This window comes from Carcharhinus amblyrhynchos, chromosome 8, assembly GCF_965287045.1.
Source record: "Carcharhinus amblyrhynchos chromosome 8, sCarAmb.v2.hapA, whole genome shotgun sequence".
Classification (NCBI taxonomy): Eukaryota; Metazoa; Chordata; class Chondrichthyes; order Carcharhiniformes; family Carcharhinidae; genus Carcharhinus; species Carcharhinus amblyrhynchos.
The window spans coordinates 95834114-95856225 of record NC_137331.1 but is presented as its reverse complement, the minus strand read 5'-3'; the positions used below and the strand labels follow the sequence as shown (position 1 = coordinate 95856225).

At 42.0% G+C, this 22112-nt stretch overlaps 1 protein-coding gene across 2 annotated transcripts in view; it reads right to left on the bottom strand.

Annotated features, from left to right (window-relative positions):
- The window catches only part of LOC145346797 (xin actin-binding repeat-containing protein 1-like), a 31873-nt gene extending 10193 nt beyond the window's left edge, over positions 1–21680 (bottom strand). For both annotated transcript variants that reach the window (XM_080194532.1, XM_080194533.1), the window contains exons 1-3: positions 21526–21680; positions 8884–9022; positions 2734–2790 (exon numbers count right to left, since the gene is read on the bottom strand). The gene's annotated coding sequence lies outside the window, so the exon portion shown is untranslated. The remainder of the gene's footprint in view (positions 1–2733; positions 2791–8883; positions 9023–21525) is intronic.
- Between the last annotated feature and the right edge of the window lie 432 nt (positions 21681–22112).

Sequence of the window (22112 nt, the reverse complement as noted above, 5' to 3'; positions counted from 1 at the left end):
ATTGGAAGTTAAAGGGATACATGGAGACAGAGATCTAGTAAAAAATAATGGGCCTGGCATTGGTAGAGCCAACTGGTCAGGACTGAATAAAGTATATGTAAGTATAGATAGGTAGTATGGAGTTTGCTTAACAGAATTAGGGGACTATTAATGCAGAACTTCTCCTCATGAGAGTAAGTGGGTGAGTTAGAATATGTAATAGAATCATAGAATTCCTACAGTGCAGAAGGAGGCCATTCAGCCCATCAAGCCTGTACCGACGACAATCCTACCCAGTTCCTGTCCCTGTAGCCCCATGTATTTATCTCACTAGCCCCCCTGACACTAAGGAAGAACTTAGCATGGCCAAATCCATCTAACCCACAATTTTTGGAGTGTGGCAGCACCCAGTGAAAACCCACTCAGACACAGGAAGAACATGCAGACTCCACACCGACAGTGACCCAGGGCTGGAATTGAACACCGGTTCCTGTTGCTGTGAGGCAGAAGTGCTAACCACTGTGCTACCATGCCATCCTAGAGTTTGTTGCCAGTGGAAGGAGCTTAAATGAGTGGATACAATCTACCAGTCCAACCTGGAGCTAACCAGCTGCCTAATTGTAATTAAATATTGACTGCATACACTCAAACTATTGTGAAAATTTATTGACATATCAATGGAATGTCTATAGATACCTATGTACCTTGACAATAAAATCAAAAAGGTGATGATATCAGTAGAGTAGGCAATAAATGATAGTTTATGTTAACAGGAACCAGGACGTACAATATCTCTTGAGTAAATTAGTTATCAAAGCTAAACAAAATGATTTGTTTTGGAACCTATGGAGCCATTACAACTCTCTTTCCTCCACTTCTGTAGTTTACATGATGGGCTGAAGGCCTCTTTCTGCACCATAATTTTTCTATGGAATGAACTTGGTGCCTTTGATATAAAGTAAGTGAAGTTTACATCAGAGAAACAGCAGAAGTCCTACCCCATGCTAGCCCAGAGTGCTTCAGTATTAATAACACAGCAAAAAAAAGTCTTAAAGGGGAAAACATTGCCATTTCAGGAAGAACGATGACCCAAAGAGCTCAATACAGTATCTTGGCATACTGTTTTCAAGTGAAAATGGTAAAGTTTTTGTGCTATTATGGTGTTTTTGTCAATAGTGTTGGTGAACGCTATTATAAAAACAGTATAATTAGCCTTTTGTTGACAAGATTCCCCCTTTAAGACATTTGTTAATCAAAATCACGGCAAATTTCACACACGAACACATATGCAGTGATAGTACTTCCAGGTCAAAGTGTAGCAGATTTTATACAATAATTAAATACCACAGATTATTTTTGCTACTAAGAACATATCAAAATTGGTGTGTGATATTTTGAATGGTGAACAAATAGACCGTAGACTTTGTCCTTCTCAACATGGACCGTGTCTGGAGAAAGGATTTTGAACTGAGCGTCACTTAGGTGAGGAATTGGTGGAAACAAGTTTAACATGTTGGAGAGAGCAAGTTGATGTGATAAATTGGGGCAAACACACAAGTAATCTATTCAAATTTAATGCCTTGTAAGTGGTGTTTCTCAAGCATATTGGGTTTCTATTTATGCTGATTTGGTGACTATCCAAAGAATTGAGCCTAATCATGTGTTAGCCAATGTCCGAAGATTAATGATAGATGCAACTTATGTCTTGATGAGTTTATGATGGACATTGAATGTAAAGTTAGCACCAAGGTGGCACACATTAGGAACTGTCAAACTCATTTCACTTAGAGTCCATACCACTGGTGGCGAGAGGAGACTTTCAAGCAATTAAAGCTAGGTTTGAACACAAATACTACAGGTGGAAATGTGACTTCAAGATCCTTAGCAAGTAGTCTAGTGGATCTATTCCAGCTCCTAATTCAAACCTTTGAGTAAAATTAAAAACAATCAGATATCAAAATGTTTATCTTTAAATGTATCTGGCATGGTCCCTTAATCTCTAAGAACTATAAAACTTATAAAATTCTAACAGGATTAGGGCAGGGTAGATTCAGAAAGAATGTTCCTGATAGTGGGGGAGTTCAGAACTAGGGATCATAGTTTGAGGATAAGGAGAAAACTTTTTAGAACTGAGGTGAGAAGAATTTTTTTTCACCTAGCATGTGTGGAATTCAATACCACAGAAAGTAGTTGAGGCCAAAACGTTGTGTGATTTCAAGAAGGAATTAGATATAAATCTTGAGGCTAAAGGGATCAAGGGATATGGGGGGAAGGCAGGATCAGGATATTGAATTTGGTGATCAGCCATGATCAAAATGAATGGCAGAGCAGGATTGACGGGCCGAATGGTCTACTCCGCTTCTACTTTCTATGATTCTAACAGACTGGAAGTTAAACATGAAAAGAGAACAAAGTAACTTGGCAGAGATCCCCTGTCATGAGACAACAATCCAGAGTCAAATGCATTCCAATGCCTAACGAGAAGGAATGAAAATGCAGAAGAGGGATGACAGGGGAGGAGGCAGTAAGTTCATTTCCCAGAATCTCTGATGCAATCCTGTTAAAGGCACTCTTTGAAACATCATTAATAGGGGTGCAATGGAGGGTTGGCGATGGATGGTGTGACAATGTGCAGTGTTGCCTTGGGAGGATGGAATTGAGAAGCGAGGAATAGAACCAATGTAATGTCAGCCATTGAGACCACTGCAAAATAAAATCAACGAATGTGCCATTAAACTCACTCTTTTCTCCTACCTTGAGCTGGTGAATGTTGTTCACTGACTGATGAATACTCTCTTGAGAAGAAATGACCTAAAAATGAATTAAATAAATTGATAACTATAGGTCTCAGCAGGCACCAACCCATTTTGAAACCCAATGAATCTCGAAGTTTAAATAGAAGTTTACTCAAACTTAATTGGTAGTAGATGTTAGCATCGCACCTCTGCTACACTCAATATGTGCCCACTTGCCACTGCTCCCTCCTCAGATTTCCTCAGTTGCTAATTATATAGATCTGAGACTTACAGATTAGAAAACCCCATATTCATAGGTTTCAGTCTCATCTGGTATTACCAGGTTATTTCAACTGGAGAAAGAAGGAAATGGAGAGAGAAGGAAAATCAGACTGGAATTCCTCTCCCAACCCTAGGGTTTTTAAAAATGAATTCAAGGGATGTGGGTATCACTGGCTAGGCCAGCATTTATTGCCCATCCCGTATTGCCCTTGAGAAGCTAGTGGCGAGCTGCCTTCTTGAAGTGCTGCAGTCCATGGTACACCCACAATGTTGTTAGTGCAGCAGCAGCAGGATATTGACCCAGCGACAGTGAAGAAACCATGATATATTTCCAGGAAAGGATGGCAAGTAACTTGGAGGGGAAATTTGCAGGTTGTAGTGAACCCATGGATCCACTGCCCTTGTCTGATAAGAACTACAGGAACATGATTTGTGTAAAAGGTTTTCCATAAATAAGCTGTTCAAATGAAGAAGGCCATTTGATCTTATCCTTTCAAATGTCAAACTTATCAACCTTTGTTAAAGTTTGTGTTTAATATGCACCTAAATCAGACAGATACTAGGGGGAGTTCTCCTTTCCCACTTGCCACGGAAATCGTAGCAGGCAGAGAGCAGATCACACAAAGGTCTATTGACTTTGCACGGGATTCTCTGGTTTTGGCATTAGCGAGGCCGGAGAATCCCACCCATGATCTCAGTTTAACCTCTTTTCCAAAGGACATCTCTTACTACTTAGCACTTCCTATAGTATAAACTAATATCAACCAAGATTATATCCTCAGACTAATGAGAACTATTGGTGTGGCCCAAAAGATAAAATTCTAAATTGGAGCAAGGCCAATTTTGATGGTAATGGACAGGAACTTTCAAAAGCTCACTGGGGGCATCTCTTGGCTGGCAAATGAATGTCTGGTAAGTGGGAGGATTTCAAAAGTGTGTTAACCTGTGTTCAGGATAGGCACATTCCTGTTAGACAGTTACATGGGTAAGATTGGTATAGAGTGATGCGGGTCAAACGTGGGCTATTAGGACTAACTTAATGGTAAAACCTGAGTAACATGGACAATTTGGGCCGAAAGGCCTGTTTCCATGCTGTAAACCTCTATGACTCTAATGGAATAGTGCTCAAATTCTTCAACTTAGGGGTTAAGCATGCTACCAACTAGCCACGCTGGAAGAAGCTCTGATGTACGCCACAACTTAATGGCTATTTTCAAATGTATAAAGCAGGGCAGCTAATGCCCTTGGAAGAGTATCCTGCCATGACTTAGCACCTTAAGCACATCCATCAGCTGTAGCCTTTACTGATTACTGATTTTGTATTCTCCAACAACATCATCCTTACTTTCAAGTCCCTTGGCAGCTTCATTCTGCTTCTAAAGCCCAGCACACAAAACTGATTTTGTTGATTTTGGTGGGAAGCTCTGGTGAAGAACCAGTGCTGTTTTTCAAAATGTAGGCTTCTGATCAGTAGTGTGCCTCAGGCATCGGTGGGCTGAGTGGCCTCCTTCTGCAATGGTAGGGATTTTATTATTCTATGATGTTCTATCTCCCTGAACATTTTTGTCTGGCTACCTCATTGCCAACTATCGAAGGCCTCCTTAAAATGTAATTCTTTGACCAACATTTCCTGCACCACTTGGACATTTTATTATGTTGTAAATATGGAGTGTTGAGGGCAGAGACAAAAGGATAAATTATGGTTTACACCATTGTGTCCATTTTACAATTGGAAACAGGAGGCAACAATCACCAAGTTTGCAATGTTATGCCCACCACTCCAAGAATGCCTGGAAAGCAACTGGCATCAGACCAAAATGGACATGTGCACATTACATGTGTTAATGAGGATCCTAATATCTGGTTGGTACCCCCTGACGAAAATGGCTTGGGCTCCAATTGCTTGGGCGACTTTGGCACCATTCTAGTGAATCTTCCCTGCACCCTTTCTGAGGTCATGTTTTAGAAAGGTTTAACATGATTTTATTGTTTTTCTATTCTTTTTCTCCATGGTGGCATGGTGGCAAAGTGGTTAGCACTACTGCCTCACAGTGCCAGGGAGCCAGGTTCAATTCCAGCCTTGGGTGATTGGCTGTGTGGAATTTGCATGTTATCCCCGTGTCTGCATGGGTTTCCTCTGGGTGATCCAGTTTCCTCCCACAGTCCAAAGATGTGCGGGTTAGGTGGATTGGCCATGCTAAATTGCCTCTCGCTATCAGGGGGATAAGCAGGGTAAATACAAAGGGTTATAGTGATAGGGTTTGGGTGGGATTGCTATCCATGCAGGCATGATAAACTGAATAGCCTCTTTCTGCAGTGTAGGGATTCTATGATCTTCTATGGTCTATGATCTGTGAAGCCAAGGGCCTCATATATTTTTCTAACATACCCCTTCACCTCCAAAAATGCTATATGTTCACTACCCCTTTCAATTTAGATCACTTCTCTTCCTTTCCACAGAAATGCACCTTCTATGTGTCCTTTTATTTCGGCAATCTGGCTATGTCACCTTCAAATTTTGAAATTATGCCCTGTCTCTCTAAGTCCAGGTTATATATCAGAAAGTCCTAATAGTCACCCCGGGGAGGGCACCATACACTTCCCTCCAGTCCAGGAAACAACAGTTCACATCTATCCTCAGTTTCCTGTCATAGAATCATTGAAGAATCATAGAATCCAGACAGTGCAGAAGGAGGCCATTCGGTCCATTGATACTGCACTGATAACAATCCCACCCAAGTCCTATCCCCTTAACCTTACATATTTACCCAGCTAGTCCCCCTGACACCAAGGGGCAATTTACCACGGCCAATCCACCTAACCCGCACATCTTTGGATTGTCCCCGAGCCACTCTCATCATCCCTTTAATGGCTAGGGGTTCAATTTTGTTAACAAGCCTATTTTAGGAGTCTCATTAAAAGACCCTTTGAAAGCCCTTATGCACAACATCAACCATGCTAATGTTGTTCTCTAAAACAGGCAAGCTGCCTATGGAGGTTTGGCGGGTGAAGCAGCACACCACAATGAGTGAGACAAGGCCCGAGGCTTGATGCCGGGCTTGCCTCAGGCCTTTCAATTGGGGTGCTAATTCTAGGTACAATAGAGGCGAATTTCCACCCCGTTCTTTTTTTTCTGAGCCCTGAAGTAGCAACATCCTTCCAAAAGGTGTCATGTGAGCATCGTGTACAAGGATACAGCTACACGTTCAGCCAAGAGGGTACATTTAGGAAGCAGAACAGCAGCTGCTCACTGCTGCGGGAAGCAGCCTGCTTGACTGCCTGATCCTTCACTGAGCTGCCAAAGAGCTGCCACTGGCAGGGGAAACACTGAGCAGGTTCATGCGGCAGTCGGATAAAACACTCTTCAGATCCGTAAAAATAACAGGCAGAATGGGATAAAAATAGCTCAGCACAAATGTAACCAACGCACACACATCAGCTACTGTGCTTAACAAATTCCACTGAATCAGATCTTCACAAGGAGTGTAATTTCTCCCTGAGTGAAGTTTTCATGTTAACCAGTAACTTGATTGGCAAGCAAGAGACTTTTTAAAATTCAAAGTGCAGGTGTCGATTTGCCCCATTAAAAGTCTGTGCTTCCCATGTCTGGTGGAATATAAATCACTCTGCTCTTGTGGAACTAGTGTTTTCCCATACATGGTGTAATAAAGAAACACAAGCATTTACATGGTGTCTTTCACTAACTAAGCATGTCCTTGTACTTCACAGCCTATTAAGCACATTTGAAGATCAATCATTGCTGTAATTCCATTCTCCTGATGACACAAATTTAAGTGGGTTTTGTTAGCCGTGTCGTCAGAAGAATAAAATTACAAAGACTTATTGCTAGGTGGCACGGTGGTATAGCAGTTAGCACTGTTGCCTCACAGGGACCTAGATTCAATTCCTGGCTGGGGTCACTGTCTGTGTGGTGTCTGCATGTTCTCCCCATGTCTGCGTGAGTTTCCTCCGGGTACTCTGGTTTCCTCCCACAGTCCAAAGAAGTGTGGGTTAGGTGCATTGGCCATGCTAAATTACCCCTTAGTGTCCCAGGATGCTTGGGTTGGAGGGGTAAATATGTGGAGTTACGGGGATAAGGCTAGGTGGGATTGCTGTTGGTGCAGACTTGATGGGTCGAATGGCCTCCTTCTGCACTGTAGAGATTCTATGATTAAATGAATGGACAAAACTCTGACAGATGGATTTCAATGCAGACAAGTCTGAGGCCTTCTATTTTGAAGGTGCAGAAGGAGACCATTCAGCCCATCAAGTTTGCCCTGACAACAATCCCACCCAGGCCCCTAACCCTGTAACCCCATGTATTTATCCTGCTAATCCTCCTGACACTAAGTGGCAATTTAGCATGGCCAATCAAACTAACCCACACATCCTTGGACTATGGGAGGAAACTGGAACACTTGGAGGAAACCCATGCAAACATGGGGAGAATGTGCAAACTTCTCATAGGTACCTGAGGCCGGAATTGAACTTCGATCCCTGGCACCATGAGACAGCAATGCTAACCATTGCATTACTGTGCAGCCCCGAGAGAAGGATAAAGAAAAGGATAGATCCAGGTATTTTTTGATGATGGAAAGTTAGGAACTGTGAAGTCCAAAGAGATTTTAGGATTCCATTTGTACAGTGATCAAAAACTAAAAAAAAAGTGCTAATGGGGAAGGAGATTTGATACACTATCCAAAGGCCTGGTTGGACTGCATTTGGAGTATTGTAACTGTTCTGGGCACAAGATCTTTAACAGGATATATCAGCACAGATCCACCTTAATGTTACCAGGATTTCAGGGAAAAATTATGAGTGATGACACAACCAAACAATGTGCTCCCTGGAATAGAAAAAGTGATCTGATAATAGACGGTTAGGAATTTGACAACAACTAGTTTGATAGAGAGCAACTGTTCCCACTAGTGGGACAGCATTAGAACAAAGGACATTACCTTAAAACCAATGGCAGACTATGCTGCTAGAAAATACTTTTTCACACAAAAAGCATGTAACAATCTTTCCCAGAAAAAGCAGTAGATTACCCGATTGATTATGTTAAATCTGACCTCAATAATCTTTAAAAGTTTAAACTCCATTCTTAATGTTACAAAGCCCAGAGTGGACTGGGCGAATCCATCTCCTTACTTGCTCCAAAAACCAAGTTAAAATTCAAACTGAATCCAATTCCTGGCCTCCAAAAGAGAGACAAACAAGATCCAACCTGGTAGGATAAGGCATTGCATCCCATCTTGAGCTTGATCCAACACTCATCTTAGCAGGTATTAAGGAATATGAAGCCAAAGTGGGCAGATAGAATTAGGATAAAGATCAACTATGATCTCGAGAATGGCAGAGAAAACTCAAGGGGTTGAATGACCTAATCCTGTTCCTATTCTGTTCCACAACTGGTGAAATGTGACCCATTCTGTCACCGTTTTATTTCCTAGACTTTTTAATTGAATTTAAGCTCTCAACCCATTGTGGTGGGATTATAAATTGTGGATTATTAGTCTAGACCTCTAGATAACTGGTGAACTCACATAACCAGTGCCATAATACAAAATCAAAATACTGCGGATACTAGAAACCTGAAATATTAGTAGAAAATATTAGAAATAGTCAGGTCAGGCAACATTTTTTCCAAAGAGAGCAAACACAAACTCTTTAATGTTTCCAATTTACCTTCCCAATAATACAACTGTTGCAGGTTAGTTACTAACAAGTAAATTGAAAGATGTGCCAAGCAATTTTTTTTAAATGAAGGTGCCCCTTTAAGAACAGTTCTGCCTCTGCAAGCAATTCAGGAATGTCATGGTCTACTTATGATGTCCTCCTGACCTCTATGGTTTGAGAGAGAATGAATGGAATGCTGAATACTCACAGGCTTCACTGTAGGGCCTGCTGCAGATCTTTTAGACAGATAGATGTGGCTGACCTCTCACTGACAGAAGAGACCTTTTTTTCCTCCCAATGGCTGGTTATTGGTCTTGGATGCCCTCCGTGCAATAATTTCTTCCTGGCTGCAAGAGGAAAGATTTTTATTTCATCAAATTTCAGGAGTTTTTTTTAATTGCTCCACAACAAGAAAACTACAGGCCTTCTTAAGAAAAATGTTTCCGATTTCCAACTGGTGCAATCCTGGTCTATCCAGTTCAAGTTGCTGCAGGGAGGCCTGAGCCCACTAGTTGCCAACCCATGTGGATTGTCCTGGAGTGGCCAGGAATTTGAGATTAATCTAAGGCATAACTTCCTCCCAGTTGCATTCCAACCCCTTGAGATAAAGGCCAACATTACATTCACATTTTTGCACCTGTGCACTATGTTTTAGTGACTTGCTCACACGGTAACCCAAGTCTTTCTGTTGCTCCACAGAGCAGAATCTCTCCCAGTAAGAAAATATTCAGATATGTCTTTCTCAGATTCAAACATCATACTCTCCCACATTGAATGCCATCTGGTACAATTTTACCCATGCACTTAATCCTATGTAACCCACTGCTCCCAAGTAAATGACCTCCCAACTTGGCATCATCGCATCCAAAGGTGCTTCATGGAAGGCAAAGTAGATGTGAACAATGTTAAAACCATTCGGGGAATAGTTTGAAGGAACGGATTTTGAAGAATTTTTGAAAGAGGCTAATGAGGGCAAAGCAGATGGTCTTAGGAAGAGAATTCAAGAAAATATGGCTGAAAACAGTGCTACACAATCTATTGAAGAAAGCACTTTTTAGAAGTATAGATCAACTCACTTCCCTCAGACACATTCCCATTGCTGCCAATACAAATCGAGTTTCAGTCATGAAGTGCACCTTCCAGTTTAGCTTGATCAGCTAATAAGTTCTCCCCAGTCATGCAGGAACCTGGATAGATATCCTGCCATGTTGCATTACTCCTGTTTCAAAAACTCTTCTCCAAACCAATCTTGCAACTGATACAGTCCAGCCCTCTCACTAACGCTCCTCTCTCAATAACCCTCCTGTCTTTCCCTTTCCTGCTCTTATCAGCATTGTTGCTTCTTCATTTTCAACACTTTGAGACAATTTGGGCAGGATTTTCAAGGGTAGAATCTGATTCCAGGATTCCTGTTCCCATTTCCAGTGCTGGAAAGTTTTATCAGTGTGGGATACAGGTGTGGCTAGCCAGCCAGCACTGTCCATCCTGGCCTGGTTCGGCATCTCGTAGCCTCCTGCAATTTTTGAGGAATTGGGCCAGCTTCCCCATAACTCGTGGTTGATATCCTCTTAGAGAACTCGAGAACCACAGTCCGTATTCGTGAAGATTTGAAAGGCATGTTTAAAATGTCTTATCCACGCCCCCATCCACTTCTCAAGATCCCTCATATCCTCCAACCCAACTCTATGCCAACTCATGCCTCTTCCATGCCCATTCACCCAGTATGCACTATTTGCATTATCAACAGTGGTAAGTGTGGAAGTGTTGAGGAAAAAGCCCATTCAGAAGTTTTCCTTGAGAAAAAAACTGGCATTCTTACAGCCCTATAAATCAGACAGATCCTTAAAGTGTCAATAACAGAAGCTTCAAACACTTCACACCTCTTAATTTTGTCCAAATAAATGCTGAGACATTGACGAAATAAATCATAGAAATAGTAATTTATTGTAACCACTTAAAATGTCAATCAAATAAAGTCATTAATTCACTACACTTGTCAAAACAGATTCCCTGCTGAACGAATCCTTTTATTGATTTAGGCTCTCAGCCAAGCTTGTATAGTAAAGTTATGCATGTGTTGGCACTGAGAGTATGAGGAGCCTTGGGAATAGTGTGGGGGAGGCAGATGCTGAGATGGTGTGAAGGGGGAAGACTAAGTGGCCTAATTGCTTTTATTAAACCAGTGAACGAAACCATAGAGAACAAAGCCAGGCCTTCCAACCAACCTACGTCTGAAGCTGCCTAGGATCTGCTTCTAGGATCAATGGACCTGACTCCAGCCCCGAATGCCCTCCCCCAGAGCTAAAGTTGTGTGTGACTAGGCACTTTAAATCAAAGTGGATTCAATAACTCAGCAAACTTCCAGACACAAGCTACCTGTGTTGGTACCGAAAATCTGACCCTTTAATGTATGTGGGGAACTCTATAGAAATGCAATTTGCTCCTGCTATTGATCTCATGATACTATTGGCATCCCAGCTCTGTGTTTGGTCCCCTATTTCTTACAAACGTTGAGTCAACCATGTCTAAGAATCCCGCAAACAGTGTGAGTTGCAGATCTGTTATCAACTGAAATCCTAGGGTATTCATACCTCTTTATTCCACAATCCCAAGCAATGCTTGTCCAAACTATCCATTCCTCATTTGATTTGCATTCTCTCTTACTCTTGAAATATTATTGGTGGCATCCTGCACTATGAATCCCAGACCCCCTCACGAAGAATTCTTAATGTGCGCATTTTAAAAAGATCATTAATTATCACTCAAAAACACTTTTAGAACATAGAACATAGAAAACTACAGCACAAACAGGCCCTTTGGCCCACAAGTTGTGCTGATCATATCCCTACCTACTAGGCCTACCTATAACCCTCAATCCCATTAAATCCCATATACTCATCCAGAAGTCTCTTAAAAGACCCCAACGAGTTCGCCTCCACCACCACCGATGGCAGCTGATTCCACTCACTCACCACCCTCTGAGTGAAAAACTTACCCCTGACATCTCCTCTGTACCTGCTCCTCAGCACCTTAAACCTGTGTCCCCTCATAGTGAACATTTCAGCTCCGGGAACTAGCCTCTGAGAATCCACCCGATCTATACCTCTCAACATCTTATAAACCTCTATCAGGTCGCCTCTCAACCTTCACCTCTCCAGGGAGAAAAGACTGAGCTCCCTCAACCTATCCTCATAAGGCATGCCACCCAATCCAGGCAACATCCTTGTAAATCTCCTCTGCACCCTTTCAATAGCTTCCATACTTTTCTTGTAATGAGGCGACCAGAACTGCGCACAGTACTCCAAGTGGGGTCCGACTAGGGTCTTATAAAGCTGCAGCATTTTATTATCCATCTCTCCCAGGTCTAAAGATCATTCACAAAAAAAATCAATAATATTAATCTCAAACTATGAATTTGCAACTGTCTTTCAATCTTTTGGAGTTTTTTCAGATGTACTGCTGCAATCATTAATGAGCTAATTACCGACCATAAAATACATGCACACGCATGCACATACAGAGGGAGCTGCAGACTCAGCACAGCACAGCTCTGAATTGTCAGCCAACAATGTGTCAGTCGCTGGAGTTATCAGCACTGAATAAACAACGACCTCAAGCAAAGGGAATGCCAGCCCACCCATTGTGTGGAACAAGGGCAGGAAGAGATTGTGATCCGTCCCTGCAGGAATCACTGTCAGCTGGCTTTAGGGCCTTAAGTTACTTACACTAAACAATCACAGGATCTGCTGTACAATCACATCATGCTCTTCTGTGTAATAAATGTCCCAATAGCGAGTGAGGCCAGTTCCAACTTTTCATTGTCTCGTGGCTGTTTGTCTGCCACTGTGTGGAGAACTCACAGTGCGCTCCAAAGAGAACTCTTTGGTATAAATCCAAAATACCGAGAAAGCACCAAAGAGTTCCTTTTACAGCCAAGAAAGAAGTTGGATTTATATAGCTTCTTTCATGTCTTCAGGATATCAAAAATAAATATTCCTGAAATGTAACCACTGCTGTAATCGCAACAGTTAATTTGCACAGAGTTGGATCTCAATAACAACAAGGAGATGAATGGCAAATATTAGCCAAGGTGTTTTTACTTGTCACCAAAAATTGCCATGTCCATGATCTGAAAGCTCAAGCAGATGCTTAATATAACATCACATCCTCCTTAAGTGTACAAGTACCAGTGCATGGTATCTGATTCAGGTTGCTCTAATTTCCAAGGCTGATACTTGTTTACCTGGTACTTCAAAAACATTTCTTTTGGATGTCTTGAAGGCCTGTAAGCTTTAAGTCTATTTATTTACTAGTGCCACAAGTAGGCTTATGTTAACACTGCAACAAATTAATGTGAAAATTCCTAGTCACTTCACTCTGGCGCCTGTTCAGGTACACTGAGGGAGAATTTAGCATGGTCAATGCACCTAACCAGCTGTATGCAACTATTTCAGTTCCACAGACAGGAACGCTTGAGCAGATACACACTTTCCCTATCGCAGCGCCCACCTTACCACACTCAGCAGTGAGAATTGAGGGCTAGGAGTGAAATAAGGCATGGGGTAGTGATGGTGGAGGGATTGAGCAGAAATGGACAGATGACGGGAGAAAGACGAGATAGCGCAGGGAACCAGTGCATTGTTGGGTTCTGAGTTTGCATTTATATAGCAGATTACATTACTAAGCAGTTTATGCACTATAAAAACACTGAGGTGTATTCATTATAATTGAATTATTGGCAAATGCAGTAGCCGTTTTGCACAAGATCACAAGATGTCCCAATAATCAATGTAACAACTGACTAGTTGGACTTAGCTTTGTCTCCTACTGGTGAGGGCAAATGATTGCTTGGACCCCAGAGAAAATCCCACATTTTTTCAAATGGCATCAGGGATTCTTTGACATTTGCCTGAACAGACAATTAAGGCTGTTAGTATCTTATCAGGAACACTGACATGCTTTCCCTTGGTCTTAAGCATTAGACAGTGTATTACCATAAACTCATGGGGTGGTATTTGAACCCATAGGCTGGAATTTTACCTCCACGCCTGCTCCGAAATTGACGTGGGTGCGGCTCACAGAACGGAATTCTCCGTTGGCCTCAGACGGGATTTTATGAGCCTCACCCAAACATTAAATATCGGCCACAGTCTCCCAGCCAAGAAGTAACAGTGTTACTAAATGCTACAGGTATACTGAGCATTTAATTGCTTCACATCACGAGCCACAGAAATAAACAGGGAAAATATAACTAATTTAAGGAAGATACCTATTCAGCATATCTCTTAGAAATTTTCATAAAGTGTGCTGGAAAATAAATTTGTCTTGGCCAAAACCGGACACATGTTCGCCAACCTTATTTGTAATCTCATCATTAATTATGGATAATCCATTTAACTTGTCTATCGGGTTAGAAAATGTTTTGCAGCATAAATCTCTGTGTGTCTACCAGACGTGGGGTAAACCGTTTATATTTAAACTGGCACATACACTCCACTGAATATTTTGAGACTAGCGGTAATATTGCTGTCTCTGTCAGTAAGCAACAGGAGCTTGGCTTTGGGCCTGACACGATCTCTGCAGGCCTAACTGCCTGGTAACTGCACTCATGTGAGGTGCTGGAACTGTTCTCCTACTTCATAACATGAGGTATAATCTCCTTAGAACTGTTAATTTTTAAAAAATTAAGGGCAATTTTCATTGCATTCTTTAGGCACTAAACATAGAAACATAGAAAATAGAAGTGGGAATAAACCATTCAGCCCTTCAAGCTTGCTCCACTTTGATCATGGCTGATCATCAAATTCAATATTCTGAACCTGTTTTCCTCCCATACCTCTTGATCGCTTTAGTAAGAGGTTTGATCAAGATGGAGTACTAAGCTACAAAGCTGGTTTAGAGCACGTCAGCATCAGGGTAAAGTAGTTGAAGCCAGCACTAGGAATGGTCACTTAGAAAAGGGTTTGGTTGACAACCATTAGAGGCAGCATGTCATTTTAGTGGAAGAACCTTCTTTTAATGATCTTTTCCAGCAATCACCAGTGGAACAGAGGAAAGCAAGTCATTGCTGAGAATTTTGAATGTTGTTGAAGATATCTCCTTTTACTCTTCATTTCCTGCTGGAGATTCGAAGGGAACATTCACAACATGTAGGGAGAATTATTGGTGACTTGGTCAAGGGTTTACTTATTGTTAGAATCATAGAAAATCTGCAGTGCAGAAGGAGGGAAGGAGGCCATTTGGCCCATTATGTCTGCACCGACAACAATCCCACCTAGGCCCTATTACAGTGACTCCACATATTTAATCCACTAATCCCTCTACCATATGTACCCTGGGACACTAACGGGCAATTTAGTATGGCCAATGCACTTAACTCACACACCTTTGGACTGTGGGAAGAAACCAGAGCACCTGGAGGAAACCCATGAGAATGTGCAAACTCCACACAGACAATGATCCAAGCCGGGAATCGAACCCAGGTCCCTGGTGCTATGATGTAATAGTGCTAATCCTTTATTGTTGATAGACTATTGGTGAAGGGAAATGTAAAATAATAATTAGGAAGATAAAGAGACAAGGAAACATTGAGGTAAAGATATGAACATGTAGGCAATTATATGGTGACAAAGTCTAGCAAAAGGCAAATCAATAAAGAATTATTGGCAATGGTAGAAATATGGCCCCAGATTTTCACCATAACAGAGAGCATTTTCATCATGGCAAAAATCCCAGAAATTATCAAAAACTCAAAGTCCTGCCCCTGAACCTGCCATTTCCCATCTTTGCAGTGGTGGGATTGGAGTCAGACTAGAACTTACACATGCACAATTCACAGAGGCAGCTGGATGCTTAAATCATCAGCTCCCCCTGCTGAAGTGGGATTTATGATACTTATAGAATAGGGTAAGAAGAGATCTGATCTTGAAGTATTCATTTTGGCTCTGGAACACTTTTGTGAGAGATAAGACACTCTTTGTAAGAGGTAAAATTCCCTTTGGGAGAGGTTAGACACTCCTTCGGACTATTAAAATTAAACAAGATTTTGCACTTGTAACACATAAGCTCTTTGGAACTGTCAAGCTGTCAAGGAACTGTCCAGCTGTCAAAACACTGCCAAAAAAAACTATCTAGCTGTCAAGGGAATATTTAGAACTCTCAAAGTCATCAAAGCTGTCAAAGAAGGATCCAAGGCTAATAGGCGAGTTGGCATGGAGGAGGTGAGGGCAAAGTGTTGTGTGTGGGGGTTGGGGGTGTGTGGGTTGACATAGGGGTATGGGGGAACCATGAGAATAGGTGGGGGATATGGGTTGATAGATGTTGGCATGGATCGGCCAAACAGAGTATGTTTTGTGGGGGTGAGGGGTGAGGACTGGGAGTCTGGTTTTTGCTTCAGTATTTTGTTTATTTAAACACTATGCTGGCACACAGAGGCAGGCCTCCAGGGCTTGTTTCAGGGTCATCCACCTCCACTCTTATTTCAGTCTGTCCCACAGACCGAAAATCTGACCTGCAGGTGGACATTTTTAAGAATTGGTTTCACGGAGTCAGGAAACCTCCTGGCTCTATTCACCCGACCTGGGAACAAAGACCTTAGCCTCAGATCTGATATATACAGTTCCTTTTCCAGGACCTTAAAGCTGTGAGATGTCTCACAATCTCTGTGCTTTTACAATTCAGACTTAGTGCCAAAATTACTCTTTGATGTATCTCAACCATCAGCTACTCTTTACAAACCTGGGGATGCCTGCATGCTATGTTCCTGCAACATTAGCCTTGTTCCAGCATCCTGATCATTATTAGTTTGCTCTTGATCCAGCATCAGAGGTTTGTTCTTGCATAATGAACCTTGACTCTCTCTTATAAGCCTGGGCCTGTATCATGAACCTTGGCCCTGTGTCTTAGGCCCAGACCTACATCGTATATCCAGGCTCTATACTATGGATCTTGGGGTAGTATCATAACTGTGGCTGAAAATCAGGCAGGGTTCTAAATTCAGCAAAGCAAATGTCTGCTTGCTGACTGGATGCTTGATGTTCTATTTAAATTGCCAGTTTTAAAATAAGCTGAGCATCGTGCTCATGACAATCGCACTGATAGACAATAGCTATCATAGCTCACAGCTCAGGAAGAAAGTCCATCAAAGCTCCCGACATTTGTCTCGCTTTGCAAGAATGCAAAGTCACTATTCTTGGAAGGGAATCTGAAAGAGGTTTCCCTGCAGTGACAGCTGGTGAAGAATAGCAGAGACCAGTTGGTGAGGTTGGACAGATTCAGCCCATTAAATAATTACTTAACTCCAACACATTTCAGGCTCACAGCTTCAGCCTCCTTAACCCATCAATTCACTCACAGCGTACAAATTCCTGAGAATTTCCTTATGTCTGCAGCAGTGGGTAAAAACTCGAGCCATTCTAATGTTTAAATTCTTAATCTTTGGCTAGTAGATAGTCATTGAGAGGGTGAGGTCAGACTGGATTACAAGTTAAGGCAGGCTGCCCCACATCCCAATGCAAGTTTCGAAGGTGACCCCACCTAGAATCCTTACAGTGCAGAAGAAGGCCATTCGGCCCATTAATTCTGCACAGACTCACCGAAAGAACACCTTACCCAAGTCCAACTCCTACCCAATCTCAACAACCCCATGCACTTACCATGACTACTCCACCTAACCTACACATCTTTGGACTGTGTGAGAAAACCGGAGCACCAGGAGGAAATCCACACAGATATGGGGAGAACATGCAGCCTCCACACAGACAGTGACCCACGGCTGGAATCAAACATGGATCCTTGAGGCCATAGCACTGTGAGGCAGCAGTGCTAACCACATGCCACCTCCATGGCAGTGAAATCCTTCCACCAGGCCAATGGCTGGTGGTAAGAGTGGGAGAGACTCTTGGTCAGTCACACTCGAAGTAGAGTAGCGCTCCCAGAAACTGTAAGCCTCTGGCAACAGGTAGTGACTTGTTCCAGGAATTGGTAGCTATGGAAAAATAAGCCTTGGTGCACCACTAGGTGAGGGAAGGGAACTGGAATTTTGAAGAAGAGCAGGTGAGTTATTCCCAGTGTTCTGGCTGATATTTATTCCTCAATCCACATCCCAAAAAAACAGATCATTTTTATATTGCCGTTTGTGGGAGGTTGCTGTATTCAAATTGGCTGCCATGTTTCCTATACGTCAACAGTGACTACATTTCAAAAGCATTTCTTTGTATTGTAAAGCACTTTGATACATTCAATGTTGGGGAAAGTGATATATAAATGCAAATCTTTCATTTTTTTAGAAAACCACCTACTAAAATCAGTTAACACGATGCTAATGTAAGAATTTATATTTCATACAGTACCTTGAATTTAAGTAAACATCTCTGAGTGTTGCATAAAAGCATAATAAACTAAAATTTGGCACCAAGCTGGAAAATGAGATATGGGCACTGGAATGTAACAGCCTGATCAATGAGGTAAGTTTTAGGGTGCATCGTAAAAGGAGAATAGGTGAAGAGTTTTAGAGAGACAGTGATGTCTGTTATTTGCACAGTGGGAACTGAGAATGATCTCATCCAGCTGGAATTGTTAGATATCAGGAATAGGAATCCTAGCTAGGTCCTAGCTTGGTGCCTAGATGGTTGAAGGTATGACTGTCGATGAAGGGATGAGAGAAACTGGGAATGAGCAAGATTCCAGAGTTGGAGGAACACACCTTCTGGAGGGCTGTAGGACGGGTGACAGGGAGGGAAAAGACCATGGAAGAATTTGAAAACGAGGAGGACAATTCAAATTTTGGCATGAGCAAACTGGGAGCCAATGTAAGGGACAATGGTGATAACTCCTTTTATTATGTTATTTATACTTTGCTTCATTTTCCCATGCTATTTATTCCTCCAGTCAGAACACATTTTGCTCTACATTTTGCGATGACCTTTTCGTAGAATCTCTACAGCGTCGAAGGAGGCCATTCAGTGCATTGAGCATGCACCAATAACAATCCCACCCAGACCTTATCCCTACAACCCCATGTATTTACCCCACTAATACCTCTGACACTAAGGGACAATTTAGCATGACCAATCCACCTAACCACCTGGAGTATGGGAGGAAGCCAGAGCACCTGAGGAAGCCATGCAGACATAGGGAGAACATGCAAAGTCCACCCAGACAGTCACATGAGGTTGGAATTGAACTCGGGTCCCTGGCACTGTGAAGCAGCGGTGCTAAATGGTATCTATTGGTATATATGTGGAAAAGTATTTAGGATACATTCTGGAACTTGTTGCCAACTCCCCACTTTACACTTTTATAGATTATCAAATTTATATGAAGATTAAAGTCCTCCATAATTAATGTGTTTCTCTTGTTATGTCAATTCCAATTGCCGTGACAATGTATTCCTGCTAAGAAGGATTGGTAAATGATGTGTTCTAATATTAATCACCCAGTGGCTCTGGAAGTAATCTGCAGGTTGGTCAATTATACAGGTTAGCATTGCTCCAGCGTCAATCCCTGATTTGCACTAAGTTAGTTGTTCTTATCCAGAGTGATACTGTTAGCATGAATGTGCTAGGAACAGAAATATCAACCAGGGCTCCCATTCCAAATTGCTATCAAATGGCTTTTGCTTGACAGGATTGTGCTCAGTTCTGATGCTCACTCAGTCCAATAATCTGCATGCACTCACTATCAATACTCATGACAATTGGGCTCACAAGCAAGTTACTGGAAGATCATCGGTATTTTGGAATATTTGCCTCAGCTTGGGCCTTCGGGGGAGGATGGAGAAACTTGGGACAGAAAACTTATGCCACTGATTTTTGAGATAATTTCTGTGTTCAAGCTTAATCAGCAAATGACAAGTCACTTTAAAACACTTATGCCAGGACTGTGAAATAATCTGTTCCGAACAACTCGCTTACAGCATTTTAACAATCTTATACATCAGAATTAGCCAAGTTGTTGTTGTTAAATGTCTCTGCATCTCCCAGTGCAGTGCTTTCAAAATCCTCAAACGTTGGAGGAGGCCTCAATGAAGATACTCTGGACATTCCTGTAATCTTAGTTCCCAGGTAGCACACACTGTTCCATTATGTTTGGTTAGACTTTCCTCCTTGATCCAGACTTCCACCATCACTCTATGCTCTCTGGAAATTTCTTAACAAACCCCTCGCTACCACATTTCCCACTTCCCTAGTTCTGCTAAACCTATCTTTTTCACCTTGCCTTTGACCTTCCCCCTTAACCTCTAGTTTGTGTTCAATATCAGATTTTCTACTCTATTATGAATCTCTTTTTAAGCAAGAAAATTCTGTGCAATATCTATCATATCCTTAGGGATGTCCAAAAGCTCTTTGCAACTAACGAATTACTTTTAAAGTGTAATCACTATTACATAGGCAAAAGCATTATACTAACATAGCTCTTGATGTTCTCTGCCACTCATCAAATGGTAGCAAACTAGATGACTACAGAACTTCAAATACATGTTCATCAGCATTTTTGTACACACAGTGTGTGTCTGTGAATTACGCTGACATTTCAGGTCATGGAAATAGTCAGTTAACTTCCTCTATCAAATATTAAGTTACCACAGTATCGATACAATTTTTTTTAAACAATCGCAGTTGACTCATGAAGTTCTAGCTTCATCATGGTTCAATAACTTTATTGAACCCACAAAAACTTGATCTACAAACCTTACCAGCAGTGTACAGAGGAGGAATCAGTTATTCCATTATTGATAATAGTTTCACACCTATTATGAGAAGACCAACAAGCAGCTTAGACAGCCTTTGACTATCCTGCCCTGAGCTTCTGCCTTTGTTACAGTACATCTCCCTGCCGCACCCTTTATACAAAAACATAGGTGGCATAGTGGCACAGTGGTTAGCACTGCTGCCTCACAGTGCCAGGGATCCAGGTTCGATTCCTGACTTGGGTCACTGTCTGTTTGGAGTTTGCACATTCTCCCTGTGTCTGCATGGGTTTCCTCAAGGTGCTCCTGTTTCCTCCCATAGTGTGGGTTAGGTGCATTGACCCAGAGTGCGGTGGCTAGGGGAATTTCACAGTAACTTCATTGCAATCTTGATGTAAGCCTTACTTTGTGACAAATAAATAAATTTTACTTTTTACTTTACATCCAGTACAGAACTCATACTGGCAATCCAAGTATATCTGTAATTGTGTCGTAAGGTGCAATTATATTTCTGCAAAAGGGGTTTGGGCATGTATGTGCACCTAAAAATTGACAGCATCATTTGAAAATAGCAGAATAGGATTTGAAGACCACTCTGAAAGGGCTTCTCATAATGGCTCACATTTACACCAAGTGCACTATCACTTCAATCTGAAATGAATCTCAGTTTTAAATGAACATTTTGACCTCCAGGGAACTTTCAAAAACTTTGTGTGGAATCTTTTGAATCCTTAAATCAATTGATGCTCAGTTAACGCTGAAAGATTTCACAGAAAAAGTACAGAAGGTGGCATATACATCAAATCTGCTCAGGTTCAGCTTAGTCTTGGTCTGCCAAAGAAAGGGAGACTTCTGCTCCTTGGAAAACAAAGTGTAATGCTGGCCCAAATCCTTGGTAGGCAATATACCATATAATAATACTGTTAATGGTGAAGCTTCCCTGAGGATGAAATTGGTCTTTAACACTATTCAGACTCGCTTCTGAAGTCAATGCTACAGAAAACTGAGGTGGTGTGAAGTGGACAATCAATCCTCAATTGTACCTTTCACAATTTCACTGAGGCACCAATTCCATCTCCCATTCATCTTCTACGTGATAAAAATCCAACTTAAATAGGGTTTAAAATCAGCTACATAACTTGCAAAAGATATACTGCTTACCAAAATGTTTCTCCTTAGTATATTGTCTTCTTTGCCTTTTTTCTCCAGGTACGCAGTTGAAAAGCTCGAGTCCTCGTAGTTCAAGTGGGGGAAGGAGTCCTGCTCCCAGCTGTGTCTGCGTCTCTTTCAGGCTGAGGGAAAATGCCGACAGCTGATTCTATCGCTGCTCTATGTTTGGGAGAGTAAGCCGGCTCTATTTATAGGGCATTAGGAGGCTGGCTGCTCCATCAGGCTGAGTCAATCACTGCTTCCAGAAATCATCGGGGGACTCACACCATTGACATCCCCGCGAGCTGAGCATGCCAAAGGCACCTACTCACTGGGCTGAGCCCACACAGGCAATGGGGGCCTAGGTGCTCGGCCAAGCCAAGTGCGTGAATCTGTACGATTTCCTTCTCTTCCCTCCAAAGGTGACTTGATAAGCAAACGCTAATGACGTGACAGTCAATACACTGTAATTGTGGACACAGCCACACGCAAAAGATGGGAGGGAGTAGGCCATCAGAGAACTACCAGGACACCAGAAAAAAAGAGTCCAAATCCACTGAAGCCAACTTCAAAGACTTAGCAATACATCAACCAACTTA